General features: G+C 36.9%; 2 pseudogenes; both read right to left on the bottom strand.

Moving 5' to 3' along the window:
• Positions 1-216: 216 nt before the first annotated feature.
• LOC129881243 (5S ribosomal RNA) lies at positions 217-336 on the bottom strand (annotated as a pseudogene).
• Positions 337-4,134: 3,798 nt separating this feature from the next.
• LOC129880541 (THO complex subunit 2-like) overlaps positions 4,135-24,772 on the bottom strand; it is a 32,792-nt pseudogene continuing 12,154 nt past the window's right edge.

Here is a 24,772-nt window from a genome sequence, read left to right as displayed (position 1 = left end):
ATAAATAACCAAAGGAAAAGAAATAGAAAGCCTCCTGTGGTAGTAAATGAGGAGAACATAAAGTGAATGGAGGATAGTGGAGCTAAAGGTCTACGCCGTCACTGGATGCAAGATAACAGACGAAAAGACAGGGCAAAACATAAAGACTCGAGAGACAACGCTGAGGTAACTCTGGAGCTAAGTTGAGTGCCCGCACCTCGTGGAAAAGGTTAAAATGAAACGCGACACAAAGACTTACCATGGAGGTCACCCATCCTGATATTACTCTCGCCCCAGCACGCTTAACTTCAAAATTCTGATGGAACTTAATGCGTTAGTGCTAGTGTGATCGCGCGAGATGGAAGAATCTGAACTAGTGACGGAGAAACGATATGAGATTATGTACCCAGAGTATTATAAGATACGTTAAGGAAATTATAACAAGGTCCTAAGCAAAACAAGAAGGATTAGCTAATTGCTAATTGACGACGCACTCGAATGCCACAACTCGTCAACATAGAGCTAGTTAATGAGAGGGAAACCGCAGAATGGCTATATGGTCCAGTGGGCGAGGGAATTTTGACACCACTTGGTAGCCAACTTTGAGGGCAAAAAAGCAGGATCCAAAAGATCGAACGCCATTTAAAGTTATGAAAGGAGTCGAGAAGGACTATACGAGGCTAACGGTTCCCAGATTATCAACGTCATTATGAACCTATTTTGTACTCTATAAGAGTAGGGTGCTATATGGGTTATTGTGAGTAGGCTAACGAATTAGCTTATTTGCTTCCAAGCAAGACCACCTATGCCGCTAGAACTAGGTGAAGTTATATGACAAGGAAGTAGTAAGTTTCCGTGAGGTTTCCTCATCTAATATCCCATATAAAGGGACTTCAATTATAATTAACGCCTTGAGATTAGTCCAAGAAGAGATCAGGAGCACAGACAGGTCTTAGTACCGCATTCCTCCCTCGAGCTACTAAATAGACTTAGCGCACTATTAGATGCTAGAAGATATGTCACAAGCTGGGAGACTAACTTTGAAGGTAGCCGGAATGATTATCCCTCACTTATCAAGTTGCCTACAATAATAATTACTACTCCAGTATTCCAATGGCCCCAACATGATTAAGCAAGCTATTGACTAAAAGCCTAGAGTTGGCAAGAATGATATACAGATAATCGACATCGACATACAGAGTTCAAGTTGATGATTGGATGTTCATCATAGGGTCACCTAGAAAAGGAAATTGACCCAAAATATGTTAGACGGTATCAAGTTACTCATAAGGTGGGCAACGTGGCTGGTAAGTTTAGCTTACCACCTCATTTGGAAACTATATGCCCAGTCCATCAGATAAGAATACTTCACAAAGATACTGATGAGACACCCAGGGTATATGCCATAGGTGAGGTCCAGGAGATGGAATCCGGTAAGGAAAAACCTACCGCCATCCTAGATCGGCGAACTGAAAGATTGTAGAATAAAGACGTACCTTCCGTCATGTTACGGTGGAAAACCAAAACCAAAAAGAGGATGATCGGGGAACTGAAGAGAACATGAAATACAAGTATTCGCACCTGTAACTGATGTCTATAGGTAACTCCAACTCTTGAGCACTCGTATGTTAATAATATAGATGGGAATGTATGTGATAACATAAAGGAAAGGAACCCCTCTATAATTTATATAAAGTCTTAAAGGAAGTTGCATTTAACATTCGGGGACGAATGTTCTAAAGGGGGGAAGGATGTTACACCCCACATCTTTGAACTCGGAAGGTCCCTTAAGTTACTTAGAAGCTAGTATGTGAGCCACTTAAGTTACGACACTATCAAACGGCTCTAAGGAAGGGAGAATGTGATACCTCATACTAGAGAAGGTTGGAGATGAAATAATAAGAGTCCGGAAGGAATTGGAGGCCAAGTAATGGGTCGTAGGACTCGATTTATCTACGTAAGCTACTAACTTGGAAGTCTTACACACTTAAGCTATTGGAGTACGTACCAAGGTTGGGTAGCATGGGTTACATAGGCTCTTAAAATAAGACGAGATTACGAACCTACGAGAGGGAGCAAAAACTAGTTTCCAAACTTACGAAAGTTAAGCAAGCAGGTGACAAGCAGGCAGGTGACTCACCTACTTGGGATGGACCCCACGCTGCCACGTGGCAGTTTTGTGTTGGAAGCTTGGACGAGGTGTCACCCTAGGAGGCTGCCACATGTCACCTCCTAAGAAGGTGTATATATACATGTTGGCTGACTCTTTAACTTATTTTCCATCCAAAAACATCGGCCAAATGAGAGGAAAAACGTGAAAAACCAAACGGAACAAGGCAGCAACGTTTTTGAAAAATTAAAGGTGAGTTCTTCCATTTTTCCTCCGTGAATTAATTAGCTACGGTGTTTCTCAAGCACGGGGAGATGTATATATGTATATATATGTATATTATGATGACTAAGGCATTGTTTCTTTAACCGTACACCTAGAAACTTGAAAGAAAGTTGAAGGAAAAAAATGTTAAGAACTAATTAACCAACCCGTTTTTGGAAGGGACTGTTGTTGGTAATATTGGTATAACTTCTTGTGTACAGATTAGTTTTGAATGATTTAATATGTTTTGGAAAGGTATTGCATGGGTATATAACTTTCATTTAGACTCCAAAATCCAGTTTTACTTTTAGTAGCTCGAAAAAGGGTTATGAAGTGTAGAGGAGGTACTGCCCAGATTTGGTTTTGGAAATCCTACAAGGACAACTGTGAGTATTTTGGTCATATCATTTTGTACAAAATTGATGTAGGGATGATTCAAAATTGTTTGCGACCCTAAGACACATGTATATAACTTTCATGAAGGACGTAAATCCTGTTTTCCTCCATTACCCCTTCGAAATGAAGCGACAAGGTAAAACAGTAAGCTGTCCAGATTTCACATTTTGGATAGTTTTTGCGAGTTTTACAAGTTTAACGTAAGGTAAGGCCTTTCCTTTTATATTGGAGTTTATGGTATTGTTATATGGTGTATTACACCCGTTTTATGCTGTTGGAAGTTTAAGAATGTCGTAGAAATGCTCGACGTTCGAAATAAACTAAATTGGAGTCGCTAGAAGTGAATTGTTATCGAAATAAAGTGTCGTTCTTGTGAGTTGCTTCTGCAGGGGTGTGGCTTGTTGTTGCAGGGACTGAATATGTCCTAATGTGGGTTAGGGTGCTGCTGGTCGAAGCCACATGACCCCTCGTTACGTATAACTAAAGGCGTCACAAAATAAAGCCTAGACGCCCTATTTTGATATCATATTTTTGAATAAGTCGTTTGGAGTTTATGTTGTATATTGTTGGTATGAATTGCTGCAGGTTGTTGTTGTTGGTTGGCTGTAGGTCTTAGGGACCTAATTGGAAATTTGGATAGGGCACATTACAGGGGAGGTGCTGCCCAATTGTCGTCGACGCCTTAGCGAATAACACAACTAGTCGGGGAAACGACTAAGGAAATAGATTCCATTGATACTAAGGTGTAACCTAAGATGCTAGAATGTTAAGAGGGGTTGATATTTATATTACTTTCATGTTGAATAGGTTCAAAGGACGGCGAGGCAAGAAGGATAAGGAATAATTCAGACAAGGTATGTAAAGCTTTTTCTTGGCATGTTTTGGTATAAGTTCATACAGCTATCTTTCTTTCCTTTTGGCAATGTTTAGCCTTAAGTGAATTGTATAGGAAGTGCGGGGATAATTCCATTCCCATAATTTCAAGTATGCCTCATAACCCCTATCCACTGTTCAGTATTAGAGTTCCTGTGAAGATTAAGTATTGCTTGGTAGGGCTTCTATGTGCCAGGGCTCTGGCATATCCAGTAAGCTCATGACATTACCCAATAAGTTTTATAACTGGATGAAAATAATCTTCTTGGATAAAAACTTCAAGCACCAGACTAACTGGATAGTTTAATTGTACTACATGAACTGTTCTTAGAATTCGAATTATCTGCATGCACATATCAAACTATAGCACGATTTATAAAGTTGGAACTATAAGTACTAGTGCTAGTTCCTGGAGTTCTTCCATATTTTTTATTAGGGGGGATTTAGTACAAATACTTGTGTCAAAAGTGACAATTTATTTTTTACATTTCAAACAATGGCTAAATAAACAGTGCAAGAAATAATTATCCAACCTAAATTTATTTTTCCAAAACTGTAAGCAGTATTCATATTGCCATGTAATAATGTAAATATAGAGTTCCGAAGCATTTTGCACAAAGAAACACAATCTTCTTGCCTACTTACATGCATATAATAATTCAAACCCCATCGAGGGCCTAATAAAACAATTGACTAAACAAAATTGGTCTGGGAACATATATGACACAAGCCAAAAACCCCACTAAGTAAATTTTACTTCGACAGAAACTTCAGTTGTCTAGTGGTTTAGCAATTACTTCCGATGCCGCCTCTTGGGCTCAGCTCTTTGTCTCTTGTCGTCATCCCACTCTCTGTCATACATACTGCGGTGCATAGTTAAGGCATCAAATATAAACAGACTTCAATGGCAAGCCATGACACTACCTTTATACCAACACTGCCCAAGTTGAGTTAAAAAAAAAGATTAATTACACTAAATCATTGTACTTTTCATGTAATATATCAATTTATGGAATCATAACTGATTTGTAAACCTATATACAAAAATTGACTTTGAACAAACTCACAAACCCCTGATAGTGAAATATGGGCAACAAATTTTGGGTAGACCATATGAAATAGTAAAAGTGCATAAAATTTATCTAATTATAATTGTATTTTTTTTCAATAGTAGTCAGTATGCAATAGTAGAGGAGTTGGATAAAACAATGACACAAAAAACATTTCTATCAAATGACAACCACTAAAAAGGCCATATAGATTGGTAGCATTGTACAGTTACAGCCAGACTGGTATTTTGGATGACAAGGCATTGCTGATAAAAGAAACAAATCTTCAATTCAAACAAAAAAAATAGCATATGTTGGTTTATGCAGCAGATGGTCAAAAGAAAACGCTATAAGGAATTGTATGCACATGTATCAATAAGGATACGAGTCCGCATCACGACGGGGTGCTTTGCTGGCACTTTCTTTTCCATGAATCCTAAGACCTGGCTCGTCCACGTAACCTGGACGCTGCTGAACAATAATACCCTTTTGCTCTCCCCTATCTCTTCCATCACAGGGCTGCGACATATTATTAGAAAGAGGAGGAGGATGAGCAGCGGGTGAATACTCGCCAGGTTCTGAAGCCATATGCTCTCTTTTAAGTTTACGCCTCTTTGAGGCATTTGGATCCATATCTTCTTTCACAAGGCATATTTTCTCCCTCTCTCTTTCCCTCTCCTCTACCTACATCACACAAATGAAATGTAAGTAACCACTAACATACAACAAGGCGGCAAGAGATCCAAAAACAAGGGTTTTACTCGAAAGAATCTGACGCTTAAAGCAAGAACGTAAACTGCAAAATGTAGGTAAACAACAAATAAGTCTTAATTCTAAACAAGTTAGGTCAACTATATGAATCCTCACTCACAATGTCGCTCCAAACTTGTAGGATATATCACACAAAAAAATAAATTTAACAAGTACTAGAAAAAAAAATTGATCAAAAAAATCCAAGAAACCATATAACCTATCCACAAATGCATGCCTCTGACCAATATGAAGACAAAAGGTTATTTTAAGCAAGGAAAGAATAGCATTAGAAAAGATTTGAGTATTATTGTTAAGCCAACACAGAAAATCAACTTAAAAAATCAGCTTCTACCATCCTTATCACCTCAACTGGAAAGAGGATGCAAAAGGTGTAAGGAAAGAATATCCCAGCTGCTACATCTCAATAAGGTAACATGTCAGTGGATACAAAAGTGTTACAAGTCAAGAACTCAAAAGTGTTGCAGGTCAAATGATTAACAAGAAAGAGACGCAGGGAATGTTTTCAACATGCAAAATGGATAGACATTTGACAAGCAGCTATGGAAGCAGATTGATACATAAAATTTAGACAAGCAAACAAAACGCAAACCTATTCCACAAAAATGTTCAATGTCTTCCAAAATGTTGGACTCTTAACCTAAAACCATTTACACTAATATGGGGAAAGCTTATCAAGTACAACCCAAAATATATCAAGACAGTCCAAATGATTAAATGAAGTTAAAGATGGATCTATGGCCAAATAAACATATCATGGTCTTGGGCATATAAGCAAGGCATCCTGCTACTTCTAACTTTAGTCCACTAGGGCCTTAGTCAATGGTCAACCTTGGTCAAACCCTCCCAGTCTTCACTTTTAATCATCATTGTGAGCACATTATACTCCTTGGGAAGCCTCCCAAATACCAAGAAGTTCCTCCACCTTCTTAAATAAATGAATCTCCTAGATTCCCTAGTACAAACTTTTTAGGAATTGTGATGCTTCCTCCTCTTGAATAGGGTCACTGGAACCTAGTCTGTTGTTACTCAGACCTCAAGGGCCAAAAATATAACTCAAAACAGGGAAACTACTCCCTCCATACTTTAGAGAACCTAGTTCCATGTTGCCAAGGTCAAAATATGAACGTTAGGGCAAATTATCACATTAGAAATTAAAATACCTAGAGAAAAATATTAGTTACATTGGCAACTGAGGTAAAACAATTGAGCAATTGTTCAACTCGAACCACAGGAACAATAATTGGGATCTAAATGCATTCTTGCACAATAAAAACTCAAGCTATAGTTGTAGAAATAGATCAGAAGAGGTACAGGATGCAACGGAAAATATAAATATTAGAAAAGCTTTCTTGTACAGATGAAATCATCATAGAAGTATGGAGAGGCTGGAGTAGGATGCCATACCAAGCTATCCAATATAACACTTATGAAATGGTAGGATTTCCAATGCGTGCAGCAGGATCCTGATGCTAATTAATAAGAATAAATAAGATATTCGAAGTTGTCCGAACTATCATGGCATTAGGCTTATGAATTATGCTTTGACTTCCATTTTTTTTCTATTTTTGGCCTGCTATGGACTATTTTTCTTTGAGATGATAGTCCATCGAATATAATCTTTCTATCTCTGAGATAGCGGTAAGGTCTACTTACACTCTACCCTCCCCAGACCCACTTTGTGGGACTACACCAGGTATGTTGTTGTTTCCCAATGGACCTACAATGTAAGCTATATTCTTGTTAAGAAGATAATTGAAAATTTATGGCGAGAAAGAAAGATATGCACATGGTAACCGTTGATCCGGAAAAAGCATATGATTAGAGTCCCTAGAAAGGTTGTTTGGTAGGCGTTGGACAAGAAAGGAATTCATGTTAAACATTCATAAAGGACTTCCATGAAGTAGCCGTTACTACTGTAAAAATAGAAGTGGGAGATACAAAGGACTGTGGGTTTGCACGTATTTGCTTATGGTAACTATGGGTAAGCTAATGCACAAAACAAGAAGAGGTCCTTTGGTGTATGCTATTTGCTGTCAATGCTAATCACAAAACCAGCAAGGAGGTCAAACAAAACTTGAATTATGGAGAAGCACTCTACTTTTAGCAGTAGCCGAGGCCATGAATGAGAATAGGTCTTCTAAATACCACTTTTAGGGAAAACTCTCAAGGTATAATTAGAACATTTAAACATTTTGAAGGGGAATTTGACTCTTTCCCTAGAGAAGGAGCACCACATGTTAGAGAGAAGATTTTCACCAAGTTCTTTGCAAATTCAAGCTATTCAAGGAGTATAGTTAGGTTTGTGAAGCTTTGTCTTTACTCTTTTTACTTTAGCTATGTGTTGAATCAGTCTTGTTTGCATCTTGGTGACTTGAGCTACATGTAGTAGATCTTATAGTAGGGACTAGAGCTGTCAAAAAGGCTTGGCCCATGAGGCCGGCCCAACCCAACCCTTGAATTAAGAGGGGTTGGGCTAAAATTTTTCAACCCAATTAAGAAGAGGCTTTTTAACCTAGCCTCATTTGACCCGCCAGACTAATAGGCTTAACCCGCGAGCTTCAGAGGCCAACCCGTGGGTCGTGAATTTTTAAAATATTTATTATATATATTTTAAGTAGTGTTTTATTTTGTGAAATCTACAGCAACTAGGCAATTGAAGGTAATATAACTATGAATCTGACATCTTTTACTTTTATGTTTATGCCTAATTTTTCATTTCTCCTTTCTTGTCAAATTTATGAAAAACAAATGATCATGTAATGTATGTTGTTTTGATGAATCATATGAATGTTGACTGTTGTATCTTTGCCTATTCTGTTATTTTGTAAGTGTTCCACTAAAGTGTGTGCAACTCATAAATATGTGAATTTTTGACATATTGTTATTGTGCTCATCAATATTCGATAATATTTCTAAGAGGCCAATGTTGTCCATCTTTTGATTGAAGGGTCAACCCATCCCAACTCGGAGCCCGCTTAGGACTGAGTTGGGCTGCTATTTTATAGGCCCTTTAGTTAAGAGGGTCAACATGTCCTAACTCATTTAACTAGCTAGCCCTTTAGGGTTGGGTTGGTTGGCCCGGCCCATTTTGCCAGTTATAGTTGGGATGTAAGGGGTACACAGAGGGGTAGGGGTGGGCTGAAAAAAGTATTGAGGAGGTGATGTGATTTGACATGACATGACATAACTTCATATTTTCGAGGACACATTCCTTTAGATAGAAAAGAGTAAAGGTCGAGTACTAGGGCAGAAGGCTAGTAGGGGTAGAGTATTGTCTTGCCTTGTAAAGGTTAGTGCCAAACATAGGACTAGTCATGCCTTGGAGTTCTTGTCATATGTTGTTTATTGCTTTTCGATTATCATATTATTTTGATGTTGTTATCGTTTCTCTCTTGTAGACTTTACACTGCTTTTCTTTTTAACTGTTATGCTCTCTCCAGTATTTTCTTCTTCTTTTACTTGAGTTTGATACACTTGAGTCGAGGTCTTTCGAAAACAACTTCTCTACCTCTATGATGTAGTGGTAAGGTTTGCGTATACTCTACTCTTCCCAAACTCCACTTTGTGGGATTTCACTGGGTATGTTGTATATGGATGGGACTTGGTATACTAATTTAAGTTTAATCTTTCTAATCCTACACCCATGTGATTGTTAGAATTTGAGAAAGAAAAGACATTTTTTTATATTTGAGTATGTATTTACATCCAATGAGAAAGGGTAAATAAGTGAAGTCAAACTAATTGAGGAGAGACAATCAATTACAATAAAAGAAAAATTCTATAATTACGTTGGAAAAGGAAAATAAAGTCTCCTAAAACCATGTTAATTAATAAACACAATCAATACCCCCCCCCCTAAGTTAGAGCAAAGATGTCACACATGCCTAGCTTGCAAACCTAAATATAAAGTCATTTTGCAGATGTCTTTCGTAAGCATGTTCATTAGTTGTTTTTTCTGGCAGTACATGAAGCAAACTCAAGGTGCTACTAGTAACTTTCTCATTGATTCAGTACCGATCAATTTCAATGTATGGTTAGTTATGTTGAACAGGAATCTGAGCTATACTGGTCGGAGCTTTGTAGTTGCAGTACAAGATATTTCCTTTTACCAGACAATCTCAATTCTTCCAATAACTATTGTAGCCAAAGATGCTCATAAATACCGAGGCAAAGATCTACATTCTGTTTCTGCACTTGATCATGCAACTACCCGCTGCTTCTTACTTCTACAAGTAACTAGGTTCCCTCTACAGTAATCAGATGTAGATCTTATGTCATCTAAAGATAGACTCACTTTCGCGTCTGTAAAAACTTTAATTGAAGGCAGCCATGTTTAGAGACACGCAAGCCTTTCCTTGGAGCAAACTTAAGATCGGAAAATGTGAAAGACAACTTGCATAAGACAATTTTGGGGATCATGCATATGAATAACTCACCAAGCTGACTGAATATTTTTCAAAGCACCCTATCCAGTGATTGTAGTTGATAAATCAACTTGTAACAATTGTCAATATAAGACTGTAAAACCAACCTCCTCTTATTACCTTATCATTTGTATTAAGTCTATCAAAGTCGCCCTTAATTTGATTTCTATTAGTGAACTCATCAGAGACCTTAATTGTTATATCTCGTTCTTTCACAATCATTGTCTACTTTGTGAGAAACGACATTTATTTGATGATCTCTTCATCCTTGATGATGGAAGCTCACACTAATTGTCTTCTCTAGAAGTTCACACTTAGTCATGTCAATTTGCGAGAAATCACCACATATCATTTGGACCAAGGGGTTTTAAGCGAATTGAGAGTTGGTTCATTCTAATGTTTGAGGACTATGTCATGTTGTTGCCAAAACTAGACATAAATATTTCACTTTTGTTGATGATTTCTCTTGAATGACTTGGATTTATCTTACGGAAAAGGATCAAAAATGCCCTCATTTAATAGTTTGGTATAAAATGCCCTTGTCATCAATAGTTTGATCAAGAATGTTCTTATTGTTACTTAATGGGTCAAAATGCCCTTTTCCAAATAAATATATTATTTCTTTTCTTTTTAAACACATTCTTTTCCCAATGATGACTTTTTCATTAGAAAAAGTTAATCCTACTTCAATTCATAAAAGATTAAGAAATAAAAAAATTGAATAAAAAGGCCAAGAGACGTGAGTTATAACAAAGAAACTGTCTATGTACAAAATAGCTTAGGCCCAAGCCATCACGACCCGACCGAAAACGCAAAAGGAAATAAACTAAAAACTAAGAACAAATCTGAAGAAAAATCTAGAAATTAAACATGAAAAGGAAAGTGAGGAGGTTAGTCTTCCTCTTCCTCATCTAAGCTAGAATCAGAACACATCCGGTACTCTTCTTCAGCTAGAAACTTGGAGATGATTATTGAGCTGAGACTCTGTGATGCAGTGGGAAAGATTGTTGCGATGCCTCTCTGTGATGCGGTGGAAAATGTTTTTTATTTTATTAGGAATTTTTTAATCGCTACGCAAATGAAAATCAATGATGGGGTTAATATGATCTTATATATAACCTATAGTATCAGTTAAAAAGGTACATGGAGTTATTCTATTTTTATTGTTAAAATGAGATTAACAAGAAAAAACGATTATTTCCTACTTATTTATCAGTTAAAATGATTTTTTTAAAAAAGAAAACAAGAATAGGGTTCTTTAAAAGTAATATGTTTGTCAGGAATAGAATAGATTTTTAAAGGAACAAAAATACTAATGTATTTATCAGGAAAAGGGCGTTTTTGACCCATTAAGAGTCTGTTTGGAATGGCTTTTTTTAAGTACTTTTAAGCCAAAATAGCTTTTAAGCACTTTTAAATTGTTTGGATAAATTAATAAAGTGCTTATACGCACGTGATTTTAAGTTGAAATGCTTTTAAAAAGAAGACAAAAATCATAAGTTAGAATTTCTACGTCAAAAGTCAATCCAAACAGGCTCTAACAATAAAGGCATTTCTAGACCAAACTATTAGTAGAACCATTTTTGGACCAATTTATTAATAGCATGAGCATTTTTGGACCAAACTATTAACTGGTGGCATTTTTGTTCAATTTCACATAGTTTAAGGGCATTTTTTTACCCTTTTCCATTTATTTTATGAAAAGTCGCTCTAAAGTGTACCAACTTATGTGCCTTTTGTGTGGAATCCAAAACTCAATCCAGTGCTTCAGTGCATATTCTAAGGACTGATAATGCTAACAAGTATATGTTAGTATTGTATTCTTCATCAATCTTCATATGTTGATACCATCTCTGAAAATGGAGTTGCAAAAAGGAAGAGTAGGACTTGAGACAACTCGAGCACTTTTGGTCAAATTGAAGGTTCCTAAACAATTTTGAAGGGATATAGTCTCTACCGCTTGCTTTCTGATTAATCACACACCAATGACTGTTCTTGTTGGTAATGTTCCTTTTTCAAACATGTCAATATTTCCGGTGGAACCTAAGGTGTCTGAAAGAACATGTTATGTTCGACCATCTATTACCAGTTGGACCCTAAGGCATAAAGTGTGTTTTCTTGGGCTATAACATCTGGTATCAACTGATATTTGGGACAGAGTCGTAGTTTCTGGCAACTGGGTCAAATTAAATATGAAACCAGAAATGAGATGTGCTCTTGGAAACGGAAAGCTTCTTCAATTTAAGAACAAAGGTCAAAGGATTAAAAAATAAGTAACTGGCCCCTAGAAAGGGAGATAACCTGACAATAAAGCATATTGTTTCTTTCACGGGGCTTCACTTCCATTAATCCATTTTGATAGCCAAAACTAACATTGAATTACGATGAAAGATTAAAAAATGTACGAGCAAATAGGAATCTGCTGTATCTTGAACAATTATGCATGAAATGTAAATCAAGCTTACCTTCATTGAAAGTTCTCTCTTCCCGCTTTCTATCTCGAAAATCTTCTTCTCTCCTTCTCTTCAAATCATCCTGCAACAATGTGTTATTCTCTTCTGACCGCCGTCTCTCTCTCTCATCATGCCTTGGAGAAAGTCTTTGACTATGCCTGGCAATTCCAAAACGTCTATCAGCATCGTCATCTCTCCTGCCTGCATTAATGGATTGTGGGACCATGTGAGGAGGCAATGGTGGAGGTGGAGGCAAATTTTGATTGTGAAACCGATCATCTGTATGAGATTTTTCTACAGATGCTTCATTATGTCGCAGCTTGCTCCTATCATCTTTGATTCTTTCATCCTTACTCAACCTATCAAAGTTCCTATCAGCAACTCTTTCATGCACTCTCTCAATTGAACGTTCTCTTCCATGCCGCTCCGTTGACCTATCTCTAGATTTTTCAAATGCATCATCCTCGCGAGACCTATCAGGACGGTCCCCTCGTTCTCTGGGGTCTCTCTCAAGTCTTTCACCACCCTTATCTTTTGATCTATCAAGAGGCTTTTCAGAGGCTCGGTTCAATATTTGATCATCAGAACCATGTTTATCATAATCTGCTGGATGAAGTTTATCTGCAGCTCGTGCATCTATCAACCGCTCTTTCTCCGATGAACGGGTATCACCACAATCAATATCTCTACCGTCAATTTCACCTTTCCGGCGTTTATTCAGTCTATCAAGCTCTTCTGCAGGAATAGATCTCTTCTGTACTTTATCATTAGCTTTAGAAGCATCCTGTCTAGGCGAATGAACCAGACGCGATGTGGACTCCTTATGCACATCAAAACTTTCAATGACATCATCTTTTCCAGCAGAAACCCTCAGATCAGCAGACTTAGTAGCTGTAAGTTCAGCATTAGATTCATTTGAAAGATCTAACAATCTCGTTAATGAAGCTGCACCTCTAGGTACAGTAGAAAACATGCTACCATTCCCTGAAACGGTAGTAGAAACATTAACACTCCCACTTGCTCTGCTCTCAGATGGATAAACAACATCACCAGAAACAGCTCCAGATGCTCTTCCAACAGCTTTCCCAGACTTGTCATCTTTTGCAACATCATGCTTTTGTTGCTTTGAGAAAGATCCAGCAGGAGTAGCTCGCTTGCCTGTAGCTCTTCCCTGCAGAAAAGAGTGAATATTTTTTAAGTTCAAACAAGTTGACAAAAGAGAACTGCTCAACTGAATAATGAAGAATCCATCCATATGCATAAGATTCATCGAAAAGGAAAGCAAAGTGGTTACTTCATGATACATATCACACACTAACAATTAGGGTGGCAAATGGGCGGATTGGGTTGTATTGAGCGCTTTGCCACACGCTTTATGGGCGCTTCAGTGTCATCATCAAAGCTCTGAGGCATAATTTTCCTTGCTAATGAGTGCAATCCTGAAGATGTGACACTAAATAATTGATATTTCGCAGTATTATAATGATTTTTTAAAATTTCTTTGTCTATATTTATTATTCATGCTTACGATTATTAATCTTGGACTACAGATACATATTTGCAGTTTTCCTCCATTTGTGCTTTTTTCAATTAAGCCCATATTTTATTTACACTTAATCCCCAGAGGATCTTGGAGCTTTTTTGCACGTTTCGTTTTCTGATAACACTGATATAAGTTAAACGAACATTACTCCAAGTACATTGGTTTCAAAAAAAAAATCCCAAAAAAATTAAAAAAAATTACTCCGAGTAGATGCAGCGAATCACTATGATGAGATTGAGAGGATCAGATGGGTTGAACTATTGAAGCATCTTCAATGATGATTTCGAAATGTTGAAGTAGCAGCAACTCGAGGGATTACTGAAATTGGCTACATGGAATCCATATACCGTGTCTGGAACTAGCAAAATAAACACACACATGGCAAGCCCATTTTTACCTATACTAGTATGGGTTAAATATAGGTTGAAATCCACATTTCACCCTTTGGCCAAAATCTTGGCATGATATTGAAAATAGTTTATCTGTAAAGCCCTGGTGACGCTGATTCGGGTTAATTATGAACCCAATTACGTGATTAAAATAACCCCGATGTATGTTTGGACCCACACATGGTGGGTGGGACCATTAGGACATGTTAACATATGTGCATGGTGCAAGATGGAAAATGTATTGAAGTGCTGAAGTGGCTAAAAGTTTCAAAATGGAAAGATGGAATCAAGTCCAATGCAGTGCCATGGCGTCACGTTGCATGCCTAATGTGAAGAACTTAAAAGTTTTTGAGGGAGAGTGCCTGGCGGGGACAGTAACGTTAGCCCCCCATGCAAGCTCATCACATACTCATTCCCAGGCACTAATATCAGGGCTCATGCCACTAGCACATCACGAGAAGGATTCTTCAGCTGACCACCCAGCCTTGTGATGGTCTCGCGCCACAAGGTAAGGTAAGTCGAGGAACAATCCAAGCTATGCAGTGAGCTCATGTTGCAAGCCTATTCTGAGGACCCTCAACATATTAGTGTCTGAGGTGAGACTTTGCATTGTTCATGGAGGCTGCCGTTTTAACTATATATATTTTGTATCGTTTATTTTCTTTTCTTGAGGTTTGCATGCCCTCAATTAGAACTCATGTTATTCTATTAGATGCTCCATAGTCTTAGTGTGGGATTTGGGCTAGAGATTTATTATTTGAGTGATCGTTGGACTTCATAAGTTGATATATAATTTTGGTTGGATAATTATTTCGTATCTAATGACCATTATGTGTTTGGACTTGCACTTATTACCTCTCAGTACTTACATAAGTGGTTAAGTGAATGGAGAACTGATTTGCTTGGCAGGTGGTGTTAGCGGGTGACAGTCACGTGTGGGTGTAGTTTGGGATGTGACACTTTTTTTTGTATAATGTGGTATAATTATGCATGTTTTTCATAAATCTCATCCCATCTTTTGAAGGGAGGTTGACGACACTTACACAGTACATAGTCGTACTCACATCTGTTTTCTATTTCCTTCCTATAAGAGAAAAGTGTTCTAGGTGACGGTATTACAAGTTAGGTATCACCTTTTAGTGAACCCTATTATAGATCCAGTGGAGGTGTCTTAGTTTCATTCTTTTGCATAATTGGGTTGAAAGACCCAGACTATGATCATTCTTTTGTTATTGTTGTCTTTTATTGCTTATTATGGATATGAGTGTCAAAACGGTAAATAGGGTCCGTTCTCTCGATGCGAGTAGAGTGTTATGTGCCAGTCAGGTAGGCCTGAAAATTGGGATGTGACATTATATGAAGGAACTAAGAGTCACCAAAATTTTGTTCCATAATAAAGCCTTCCAGGTCAAAAGTTCTGGAATAAAATCAGCAAATGAGAGCTATCAAGAGAGTCAACTACAAGCCTACAAGACAATAAACTATTAATTAGTTATGCAAAAACAGCACATCAAAAATTTAGTTAAGACTGATAATTCGTGTAGGAATAACTGTCGAGCTAAGTGATGCTATATTAGTGAAGATTGTGAAAGAACAGATCCATCATGACTGAAACATAGATGCTCCATCAGAATACAGGCTTTTCAACAAAGGAGTTCCATAAAGGAACAAAGCTTATGTTACTAACTAAACTAGGCATGGTTTACACGACCATCTCAATATCATAGTCTGTAGTTAAACAATAGAGGTGGTTATTTAAGATGCTATGATATAATAAAAAAGTGAAGTTCAATACAACTACATTTAGACAAACTACTCTAGGCTCTTTCAACTATCAAATACGATGATCGATGTGAACATAATTTGACAACAATCACACAGTTAAATTCAAAAACCAAAGCCACCACACATCCACAAAAATGGCTGCTAAATTAACATCTATTAGATTGTATTTGGACGGTCAATACTGTATGGAACATACCTCCTGCTCGCCAGACATCTTAGAAGCAGCTTTTATGGTACTCTCTTCCCTACACATAGAGTCATCTACGTGTTTTTGACTTGGACTATCAGAATGCAGGGCAGTAGATGGCATAGATTGCACATCCAGTCCATTAATTGATTGACTGCCTTTCTGTTTTACCTGACCTAAATCAGGTTTTGGCATAGAACTGTCTGGCCTATCCAACTTGCCATCAGCTACTCTTCCTGCCAGCACAGTTCTTCCAATAGAAGGCTCACCTTGAGAAACACTAGCGCCGCTCCCGTTTGGTATGGCCACTGAATTAACAGCCGAAGACTTAGAAGCAGGTGCTGCTGCAAGTTTTAGTTCTAGGTAACCCATTCCAAACTCTTCATCTGTCACCCATGATGGCTGGGGGGAAAAGAAGGCAAGCAAATTGCAAATATCAATTAATTAAGTCCCTGAATCAAATCTAACAATACAAAGTAATTTTAACGTCAAAACAGAAATAATCTCACTGCCCCAATTTTTTCCTTTTGATGTTTCACTGAACATGGAGCTTAATGGAATTTAAGAAATAAAAGAAGACTGCCTGACATAATCTTTATCTCCATGAAGTCACATCAGGTCCTAACAATAGCATGTCACTAAAAGCAAAAAAGCGTAAAAGTGGGCAGGGTATAAAGATAAGAAGTGCTAATTTTTTGGCAAAAATTGGGACGAAATAAGCAATATTTCATATCAGGCTTTCACCAGCCAATGTCATCCTGCCCTCAACAGGAAGATAACAAAGAAAGAACAAATACCACAACATCAGGTGAAATAGAAGAGCAAAGAAAACTCATGCTTACAGAAGTAGAAACTCTTAAGAAGCCATATAATATGGTTTTTGATTGTTGTAATCAGGTAAGGTATTGCTCATAATCAGTTAAAAACTACGATAAAGCTTTACTCAAAATTTACCTTTCTAGATGCCAAAGCTGCAGCAACCCCTGTAGCCAATACTTTGAGATCCTCTCTTTCATCAGATTTAATTTTGGCAACCTAGAAGAAGACTAAAGAATAAAAGAAAAACCTAAGAGCTTGATCTTTTAGAGCTCTAAAGATACAAATTTGAATTTGCAATCAGGTGTACCCTCTTCTCAAGGTTTATTCCACTCTTCCGAGTAACTGGAAAGACACTGGAGATCTTTGTCAATAAAATAAGAGCATTTCTGATTTCCATGTACTCAGTTGATTCCAGACACTGTATGAGCAACCTCGTGATTCTCTGACTCCACTTCCAGTGTACCTTAACCAGAATTGCAACTATTAAGTAATAAGGTAAACAAAGAGTATTTAGCACTAAGGAAACAAGAATGATAGGTGGAATAAAAGAAATCAAGCATCATAACTTTTTTTTATCACACAATAGGAGATAAAGGAGGAAATCACATAGAATATATAATATATAAATAAGAACAAAAAAAAAATTTATGAAAAAGAGAAGTAGAAGAAAGAGAGACTAAAGGAGGACCACCTCATGAAAAAGAGGACACCTTATATACACTTTTTGAAGAAATTTAGTGTTGTGAAGTAAAATTCAATCACAAATTTACGTGTTAGGATGATAATCCACTGTTTGTAGACCCCTCATTTTCTGCTGCTGAGAAATGCTCCTAAGGAGAAAATCTTTGGAAGTGAAGTGACTTGCCAAATTATCACAATAAGGGTAAATAAGGAACTGAGCAGTTTGTTCCCCGCAATTTAAACTGCACTCATGTTTTCCCATTGTATGCATATGAAATGTCACAGACTAACCTTAATAAACTGGCCATACGTAACACGCTGGCTGTTTGGATATCTATAATAGACGGCAAATCCAGGCATGTTTCCACACTCACGTTCATAAATTGATTCATCACCCTTCAATTTGAAATTTAAAAAGTTAAAAATGGTAGCTAGTATAGCTGCACATTGTTAGAAACTGCCAGTCAAACGACTATTTCTGTCCATTGAAGGTATTATGCAACAGTGATGTACTGAATTGTACCTTCCAATAATAAGCCATCTTCAATGTCTCATACAAAAATCTTCCTAGTCGACCTACTTCATACTCGGTGCAACAACAGATCATGGGTTGTAATGTCTTACATATCAAAACGTCTATGTGATTCACAGTGTTGAAGAAAGGCGTTCCAAGGGAATGAAGAGTATTAACAAACACGGCGCAATACACAGCGTCCGGCATACTGAATGTACAGCGTGGAAATATACACCGCTGAAGGAATTCCATGTTGATCTTTAAAGTATCAGGACAGGAACTCAGCCATGTATCCTTCTCACGAGTCAGGCGTCTCCGAACAGATGTTACATGCTCTTCATGCCTCTGAAGCTCCATAGTTAACCGATCTAGAGACTCTTGAATTCTTTCTTTATCTTTTTTCCTTTTTGTGATTGCAGAACTTGAATTATCAGAAAGTTCTTCCAGAGCTTTAAGAGCAGCATGCTGCTTACCAATTTCAGACTCATAACGGGATCTAGGAACATGAAGATCATAGAGTGTAAGACCCCAAAAGGTGGCATACAAGTCTGGGGACAAGCTATTCCAGGCTTTTGAAGGCAACATTGTTTTGATGGTATCAAGAAGGTCTGTCCATCTACACAAAAGATAAGGAAGGCTGAATAATACTTAAATTGATCGTAGAAGCAAGAAAAGAAGATTCTGTGCAACAGACATAATTACATGCAAAACACTTATATAAAGACATTCTCTAACTACTCGAGCATGGAGTTCAGAAAGTATTACGAGATAGGTTTCCAAGAAGAACCAAGATCAAGGAGTAAGCAAGCAGATGAGTCTGATCTTTCAGACTCCTTTTCAGCATTGGCTGCACTCACTGCTTCATCACTATCTGAAGGCCAAAAGACATCTGAATTTCTCTGACACCTGAAGAGCCTCATAACAGGCCGATAGATCAAAAATGCTACCTGAGGTAAGAAATCGCACGTGTTATAGGAAATTCCGAAGCATATTACTTACAATGCTGTGAGAACGCTAGAACAGAGAAGACCTAGAGAAGACCTAAGAGGAGACCATTTGGATGGAAAGTTTTGCTGCCATTATTTTTTTAAGGATTCTCACTGCTACAAAATATAATGTAGACTCTGCCACTTGGGCAGGAGCCTCTTGAAGTGCAATGAAGGTCACCAACCTATTTGCACCTATTTGGATATACATCAAAAGAGATCTTGAATTGTAATATAAACTCAATAACAATTCATTTCAAATTTTATTTTCAATTTATTTTATAACCAGGAAATCCCAGAGAGCTCGCTAGCACATATTTTGAAACTCGGGAGATATGGACTCACCCCTCAACCCTTATCTACTTTATATACCCAGCATTAGTCCATAGAAGAGCGAACTCGTAGCGTGCTTAACCGACATGCCATGCGTCACACTCTTATCAGGGAACCAAAGTCAAGGGGGCTCTTATTTTGTCTTTTTAAATGACAATTATGTCCTTTAGCATTTATATATTTGAGATGCCCTCTCAGTCACATGGACCCAAGACTTCAACAAATTTATTAAATCAAGAATCATATGAAACATAAGAAAAGTTGGAAGACACCAATAGACATTGGGATAACCTCAGGATCAAGATGATACACATGTACAAGCTCATCCAGAGCTGGAATAAGAACAGCATAGGCAGCTGTTGGAGTCACCGCACTAGACAAAAATTCCACATACTGAAGAAGGGCTCCATGACACCTATCAAACTGTTCACTGACCATTTTAATAAATGGAACTTCGGCATTTATAACTACCCTGCAGAACAAAATGCAAGATTAAAAGAAATCAATCAACACAGTTGTTGAAAAATGTAATAAGGGATTCTGTATTTAAGCGCGAGAAGTAGCTCGAGCCTCTTGATTGGATCTCGATCAATATAATATTGAAATAAAATTGGATGAGCCCAAAAAAAAAAAGCATAAACTCCGTTGATGTGAAGGAAGCCACAGTATCCTTCTATATACTATCCTTCCAGATATAGAATATTCAGCATCTTTCAACTAGGAATCAGGAAAAGAAGTTGGACTTGATTTTCCCGGGAATAAATTTTACTCTTCATAACTACATGCTTCATATTTTGGTTGTGGAATTTTTCTACACACACTCAGTATGGTATATGCTTACAGAGAACGATGTTGAGCAATGAGTAGCAAAAGTGGAATTGCCAACTTTGGTTCATCTTTTGGGAGCAAAGCATCTCTCAGCCTGTTAGTCGATTTAATCAATGCCTGTAAGAAGAGCCACATTTTAGGACACTCAGTCAAATTAGGATGCTAAATGTCAAATTAGAGATCTACAGCAGGCACACAACAAGGTGCAAGAGAAATACGAAATGAATTGCACAACTATATATTTAAGGTTTGTGGAAATCTGAGCCTACTAGTGAAAACAACATAGACAAAATACAATGTACACCTCAAGCTAAAGTAAGATTATTTTTTTTGGCTGGAGAGGGAGAGGGAGAGGGAGGGGAGGTGATAGATTTGTATGTACCCAAGGCTTTTTAATGATGTTGTATCAATTCATAAATGTTTGAATAAGGGAAAACCAACAAATCAATGTAGATACATTATTTATATTTATATTTTTCATTTGATTGGTACATAATTTATGTTTATCTATAACAAATAATTAAAACTTATCGTATACCATGTCCCACTTTACGTAAATCTGTTTAACTTGTCACGAGTTTACGAAATAAAAGAAGATTTTTTTAAGACAAGATAAATATATGCAAAGTACCAACACTGCCCTTACTACCATTACTAAATACGTCACGGTAAGAGTTCCACATGTCTTTTCATTTTCCCTCCTCTAGTAACAAATTAGCTTTTAGAGTAAGTAATTTCAACCAAGTCATGTCATTAAGGAGTTATTGGTTTGTGGGATAAGGTATAATTGCCTCAAAATAAAATACAAGATTAGTTCATCCCCCGTATGGTTGAGCTTTTAATCAAGGATTAGCAATCCCAAGATTATTTATTCCACAATTGTTGTGAGATAACAATCCCAAGATTACTAATCTCCGGATAGAAAAACATAATGACAAAGATGTCATTTTCATTTCCCCCCATAGTCTTTTAAAAAGTCAAGGTAAAAATTAACATTAAAGTTTCACCTAATTTATGTTGTGTAAAACCAAACACATGTTTTATGATATACCCTGTATATTCCATTTTTAGTCCATCAACCAAACATCTACCAATAAAACTATATCTATTAAATAATCACATCATTATTTAATACTCATATTATAATTCAGATATAACTTGTCCATACCAAACAACTCCTAATGGTAAAATTGGGAGGCAAACTTCAAACATTTTTTATCTAGAGAAAGGTGTGATTATTTTTTGATAGACTAAAAAGAAAAGTGTGTCGCACAAAACATGACAGAGAGTATTAGATTCAAAATTTATCTAGCTTATCCTTAAGAAGAGATAAGAATTGCTTAATTCGTAAGAGTCGAGCCTTTTTCTAGTTTGAGGCAGTCTGTACATTCTAGTTACGCATATAGTTTGTTTTAGGAGTTCAAATTGCAAAGAAGCTTGTCCTTTATAAAAAAAGACACTAAAATATTTTGGAATAGACTTAGGGCGTGTTTGGTATAAAGGAAAATGTTCTTTTGAAAAATAAGTGGGTTTCTTACTTATTTTCTAGTGTTTAGTACGTAAGTTAAAAAATATTATATTATACCAAGAGCATTTACATGTAATCTAATAACAAAACACTATGGGTGTGGGATGGGGTAGGGAGTGGGGGTTGAGGGTGGCAAGGGGTGAGATTGGCGTTGAGTGGGTGGGGAGAACACAACGAACTTGTAATGTCACTTATGGAACTGGTTTTCCTTACTTCCTTTAAGGAAGTAGTTTTCTCATTTTAAAGGGACTTGTTTTTATAGAGAATATTTTTGAAAACATTTTGGCCAACCAAACATGGAAAAATTGAAAAATATTTTCCCCCATACCAAACACACCCTTAGATAATATGTAATTTGATATTGACATCCCTCTTTCTGCTGAATGATATAAATTGATTTAATATTTATTAGTGAGATGCACCAAGGCTGCTGACTGATATAAATTGATTTAACATTTAATACTGAAATGCATGGATGCCCCGATACAAAGGTGTGAGGTTGGCTATGGATGGTTTCAAGAGAGGTAGAGGTAGGCCGAAGAAGTATTGGGGAGAAGTGATTACACAGGGCATGATGCACTTGCAGCTTACCGAGAACATGACCGTAGATAGGAGGTTGTGGAGGACACGGATTAAGAAAGAAGGTTAATAGCTAGTAGAGGGTTGTCTTGCCTATCCATCCATACTAGTGGTCATAGTATTTTCCTTGTAGTTTCTTCTCCTTTGTTTTCTGTGACTATCTATTGTCTCTTGTACTTCGATTATCGCACTATTTTGTTGTAGTTAATGTTTGTTTTATTCATAATGTTTTGAGATGCTTTCTATAGTATTTTGCCATATTTTTTTCACTCCCGTTATTTCTTTTCTAATATGATTGTCCTTGAGCCGAAGTCTATTGGAAACAACCTATCTACCTCCCAAGGCAGGAGTAAGGCTACACGCTACCCTTTCCACAGCCCACTTGTGGGATTCCACTTGATATGTTGTTGCAGTTTTTGTTACTGCTATTCCTCTTTCTCTCTCTTTTTATTAATCTATCTTCTCGTGCATTCTCCAATACCTCCCTATTTTCTCCCATTTCTCCCTTATTGTCATGCATCGCAAACAAAGGGAGGGGCACAAATCGGAAGATGGAGCATTCACATTTCAAAATATTTAAATTGCACAATGAATGATCAAAATCAATAAGATTATCAGATGTTCACTCCAACATAGAAAGATTTCAAAGCTACTAGCACTTGCATATGTAAAATCAAAATCAAATGGAAATGAAAACCTTTCCAACCCAATTCTTTTGAAGACATTTATTTGTAAGTATCATGCTCCAGCACCATTGCAGATTCAAGTAATCATTTTCCAAAAAATAAATTTCTGAAAACTTCTGCAACTAAAATGAGTTTCTAATGCACCTTATTGTTCCGTGTTATACCAAATGAGGTAGCCTGGTAGCGTAGAGTGTCACTTCCAGCCATGGCATCCAATTGCTCCTCTGTCATATTTTCTGTATAGTGTACATTAGCCATTTGCTGAATGAGCTCCTACAGATTATCAACAAAATTCCAAAAGAGGTGTGTTTTCAGAAGAAAAAAACAATTCACTGTGTCACGTATCAAAATAATAAAATAAAATCCATACCTGCATGAAAACAAGCTCAATACCATTTCCTTTCTTCAACTGATTCACAAGATACTGAAAAAGGCCCCTCAATTCCATTGACGGATATTTTTTACACCTGGAGAATTTACCAATGATTATACTAAGACTCAAGCTATGCAAGAATGTAACATGGTATTAGGTTGACATCATTCACTCTGGCTGAAAAATAACTTATTTTCGATCAACAAGGTAATTGACTTTCTTTAAGTAGCTTATAACCTAAAAGCCATAAGTTAGTCATACCCAATGTTTGGCTTTTAGCTTATTTTTCTATTTTTTTGGCCAAAATAAGTTCATAATAGCACTTTTTGTCTTTCTCAAACACCTCCAAAAATAAAAAAGAACTTACAAACCAAAAGCTACTCAAAATAAGCCAAACCAAACACCCTCTTAGTCCATTACTGTTAAATAAGTTAAATGAAAAATGCCTATTGTGTGATTATAAATTGCTACGAATATAGTATTTCTAAATATAGCAATAACAAAAGAAACATCTAGAAACATTATAGTACAATTTAAGGCACGAGTTCGACTGACAGATGCAAGATCAAAAGGACAATTAGGGACATAAAGAATGGAGTTCAGAGTGATAAAGCATACAGAAAATATTGTGAATAAACAATATTTGACAAAACTGATTTATCATCAGAAATATGATCGGAAGCGCCGAAGTTTACAACCCACGATCCAAGGGTATTAGACTGTGAAGCACAAGCAACAAAAGTATCAAGCTATGCAATTGAGGCTACTTGTAGAGATGTCTTACTTGCTCGATGTTATTAAAGGAACTTATTATATTACCCTACAAATAAATAATCCCGCGGATTAGTCTGAGCAACATTAACATTTTTGGGTGTCGACCATGTCAAAAATAGCATACTTCACAAATGTGTCCAAACCTAAAACAATAACTACACTAAGATCGAGATATTCCAAAATGACCTCCTCCATGTTGATTCTTCACAGACCTCGATCTTCGATTTCCTGATCATGTCATTTTTTTATTTGTTTTGTCTTCTCATAACAAGTTCTGAGGTAACCATAGGACATCAATTTTGGACTTCCATAGTTTGGAATTAAACATATCAAATCCAAGAGACATCGTCATGCGTAAACTACTGTCGCTACGAAAATTTGACACGAGTGCGCATATTAGGGTTCCGACGGTCAGAATCTTCAGAGAAAATATCACCACCACTTA

This window comes from Solanum dulcamara, chromosome 2 (genome assembly GCF_947179165.1).
Source record: "Solanum dulcamara chromosome 2, daSolDulc1.2, whole genome shotgun sequence".
Lineage (NCBI taxonomy): Eukaryota > Viridiplantae > Streptophyta > Magnoliopsida > Solanales > Solanaceae > Solanum > Solanum dulcamara.
The sequence above is the reverse complement of the archived record's forward strand: the minus strand, read 5'-3'. Positions and strand labels throughout refer to the sequence as shown.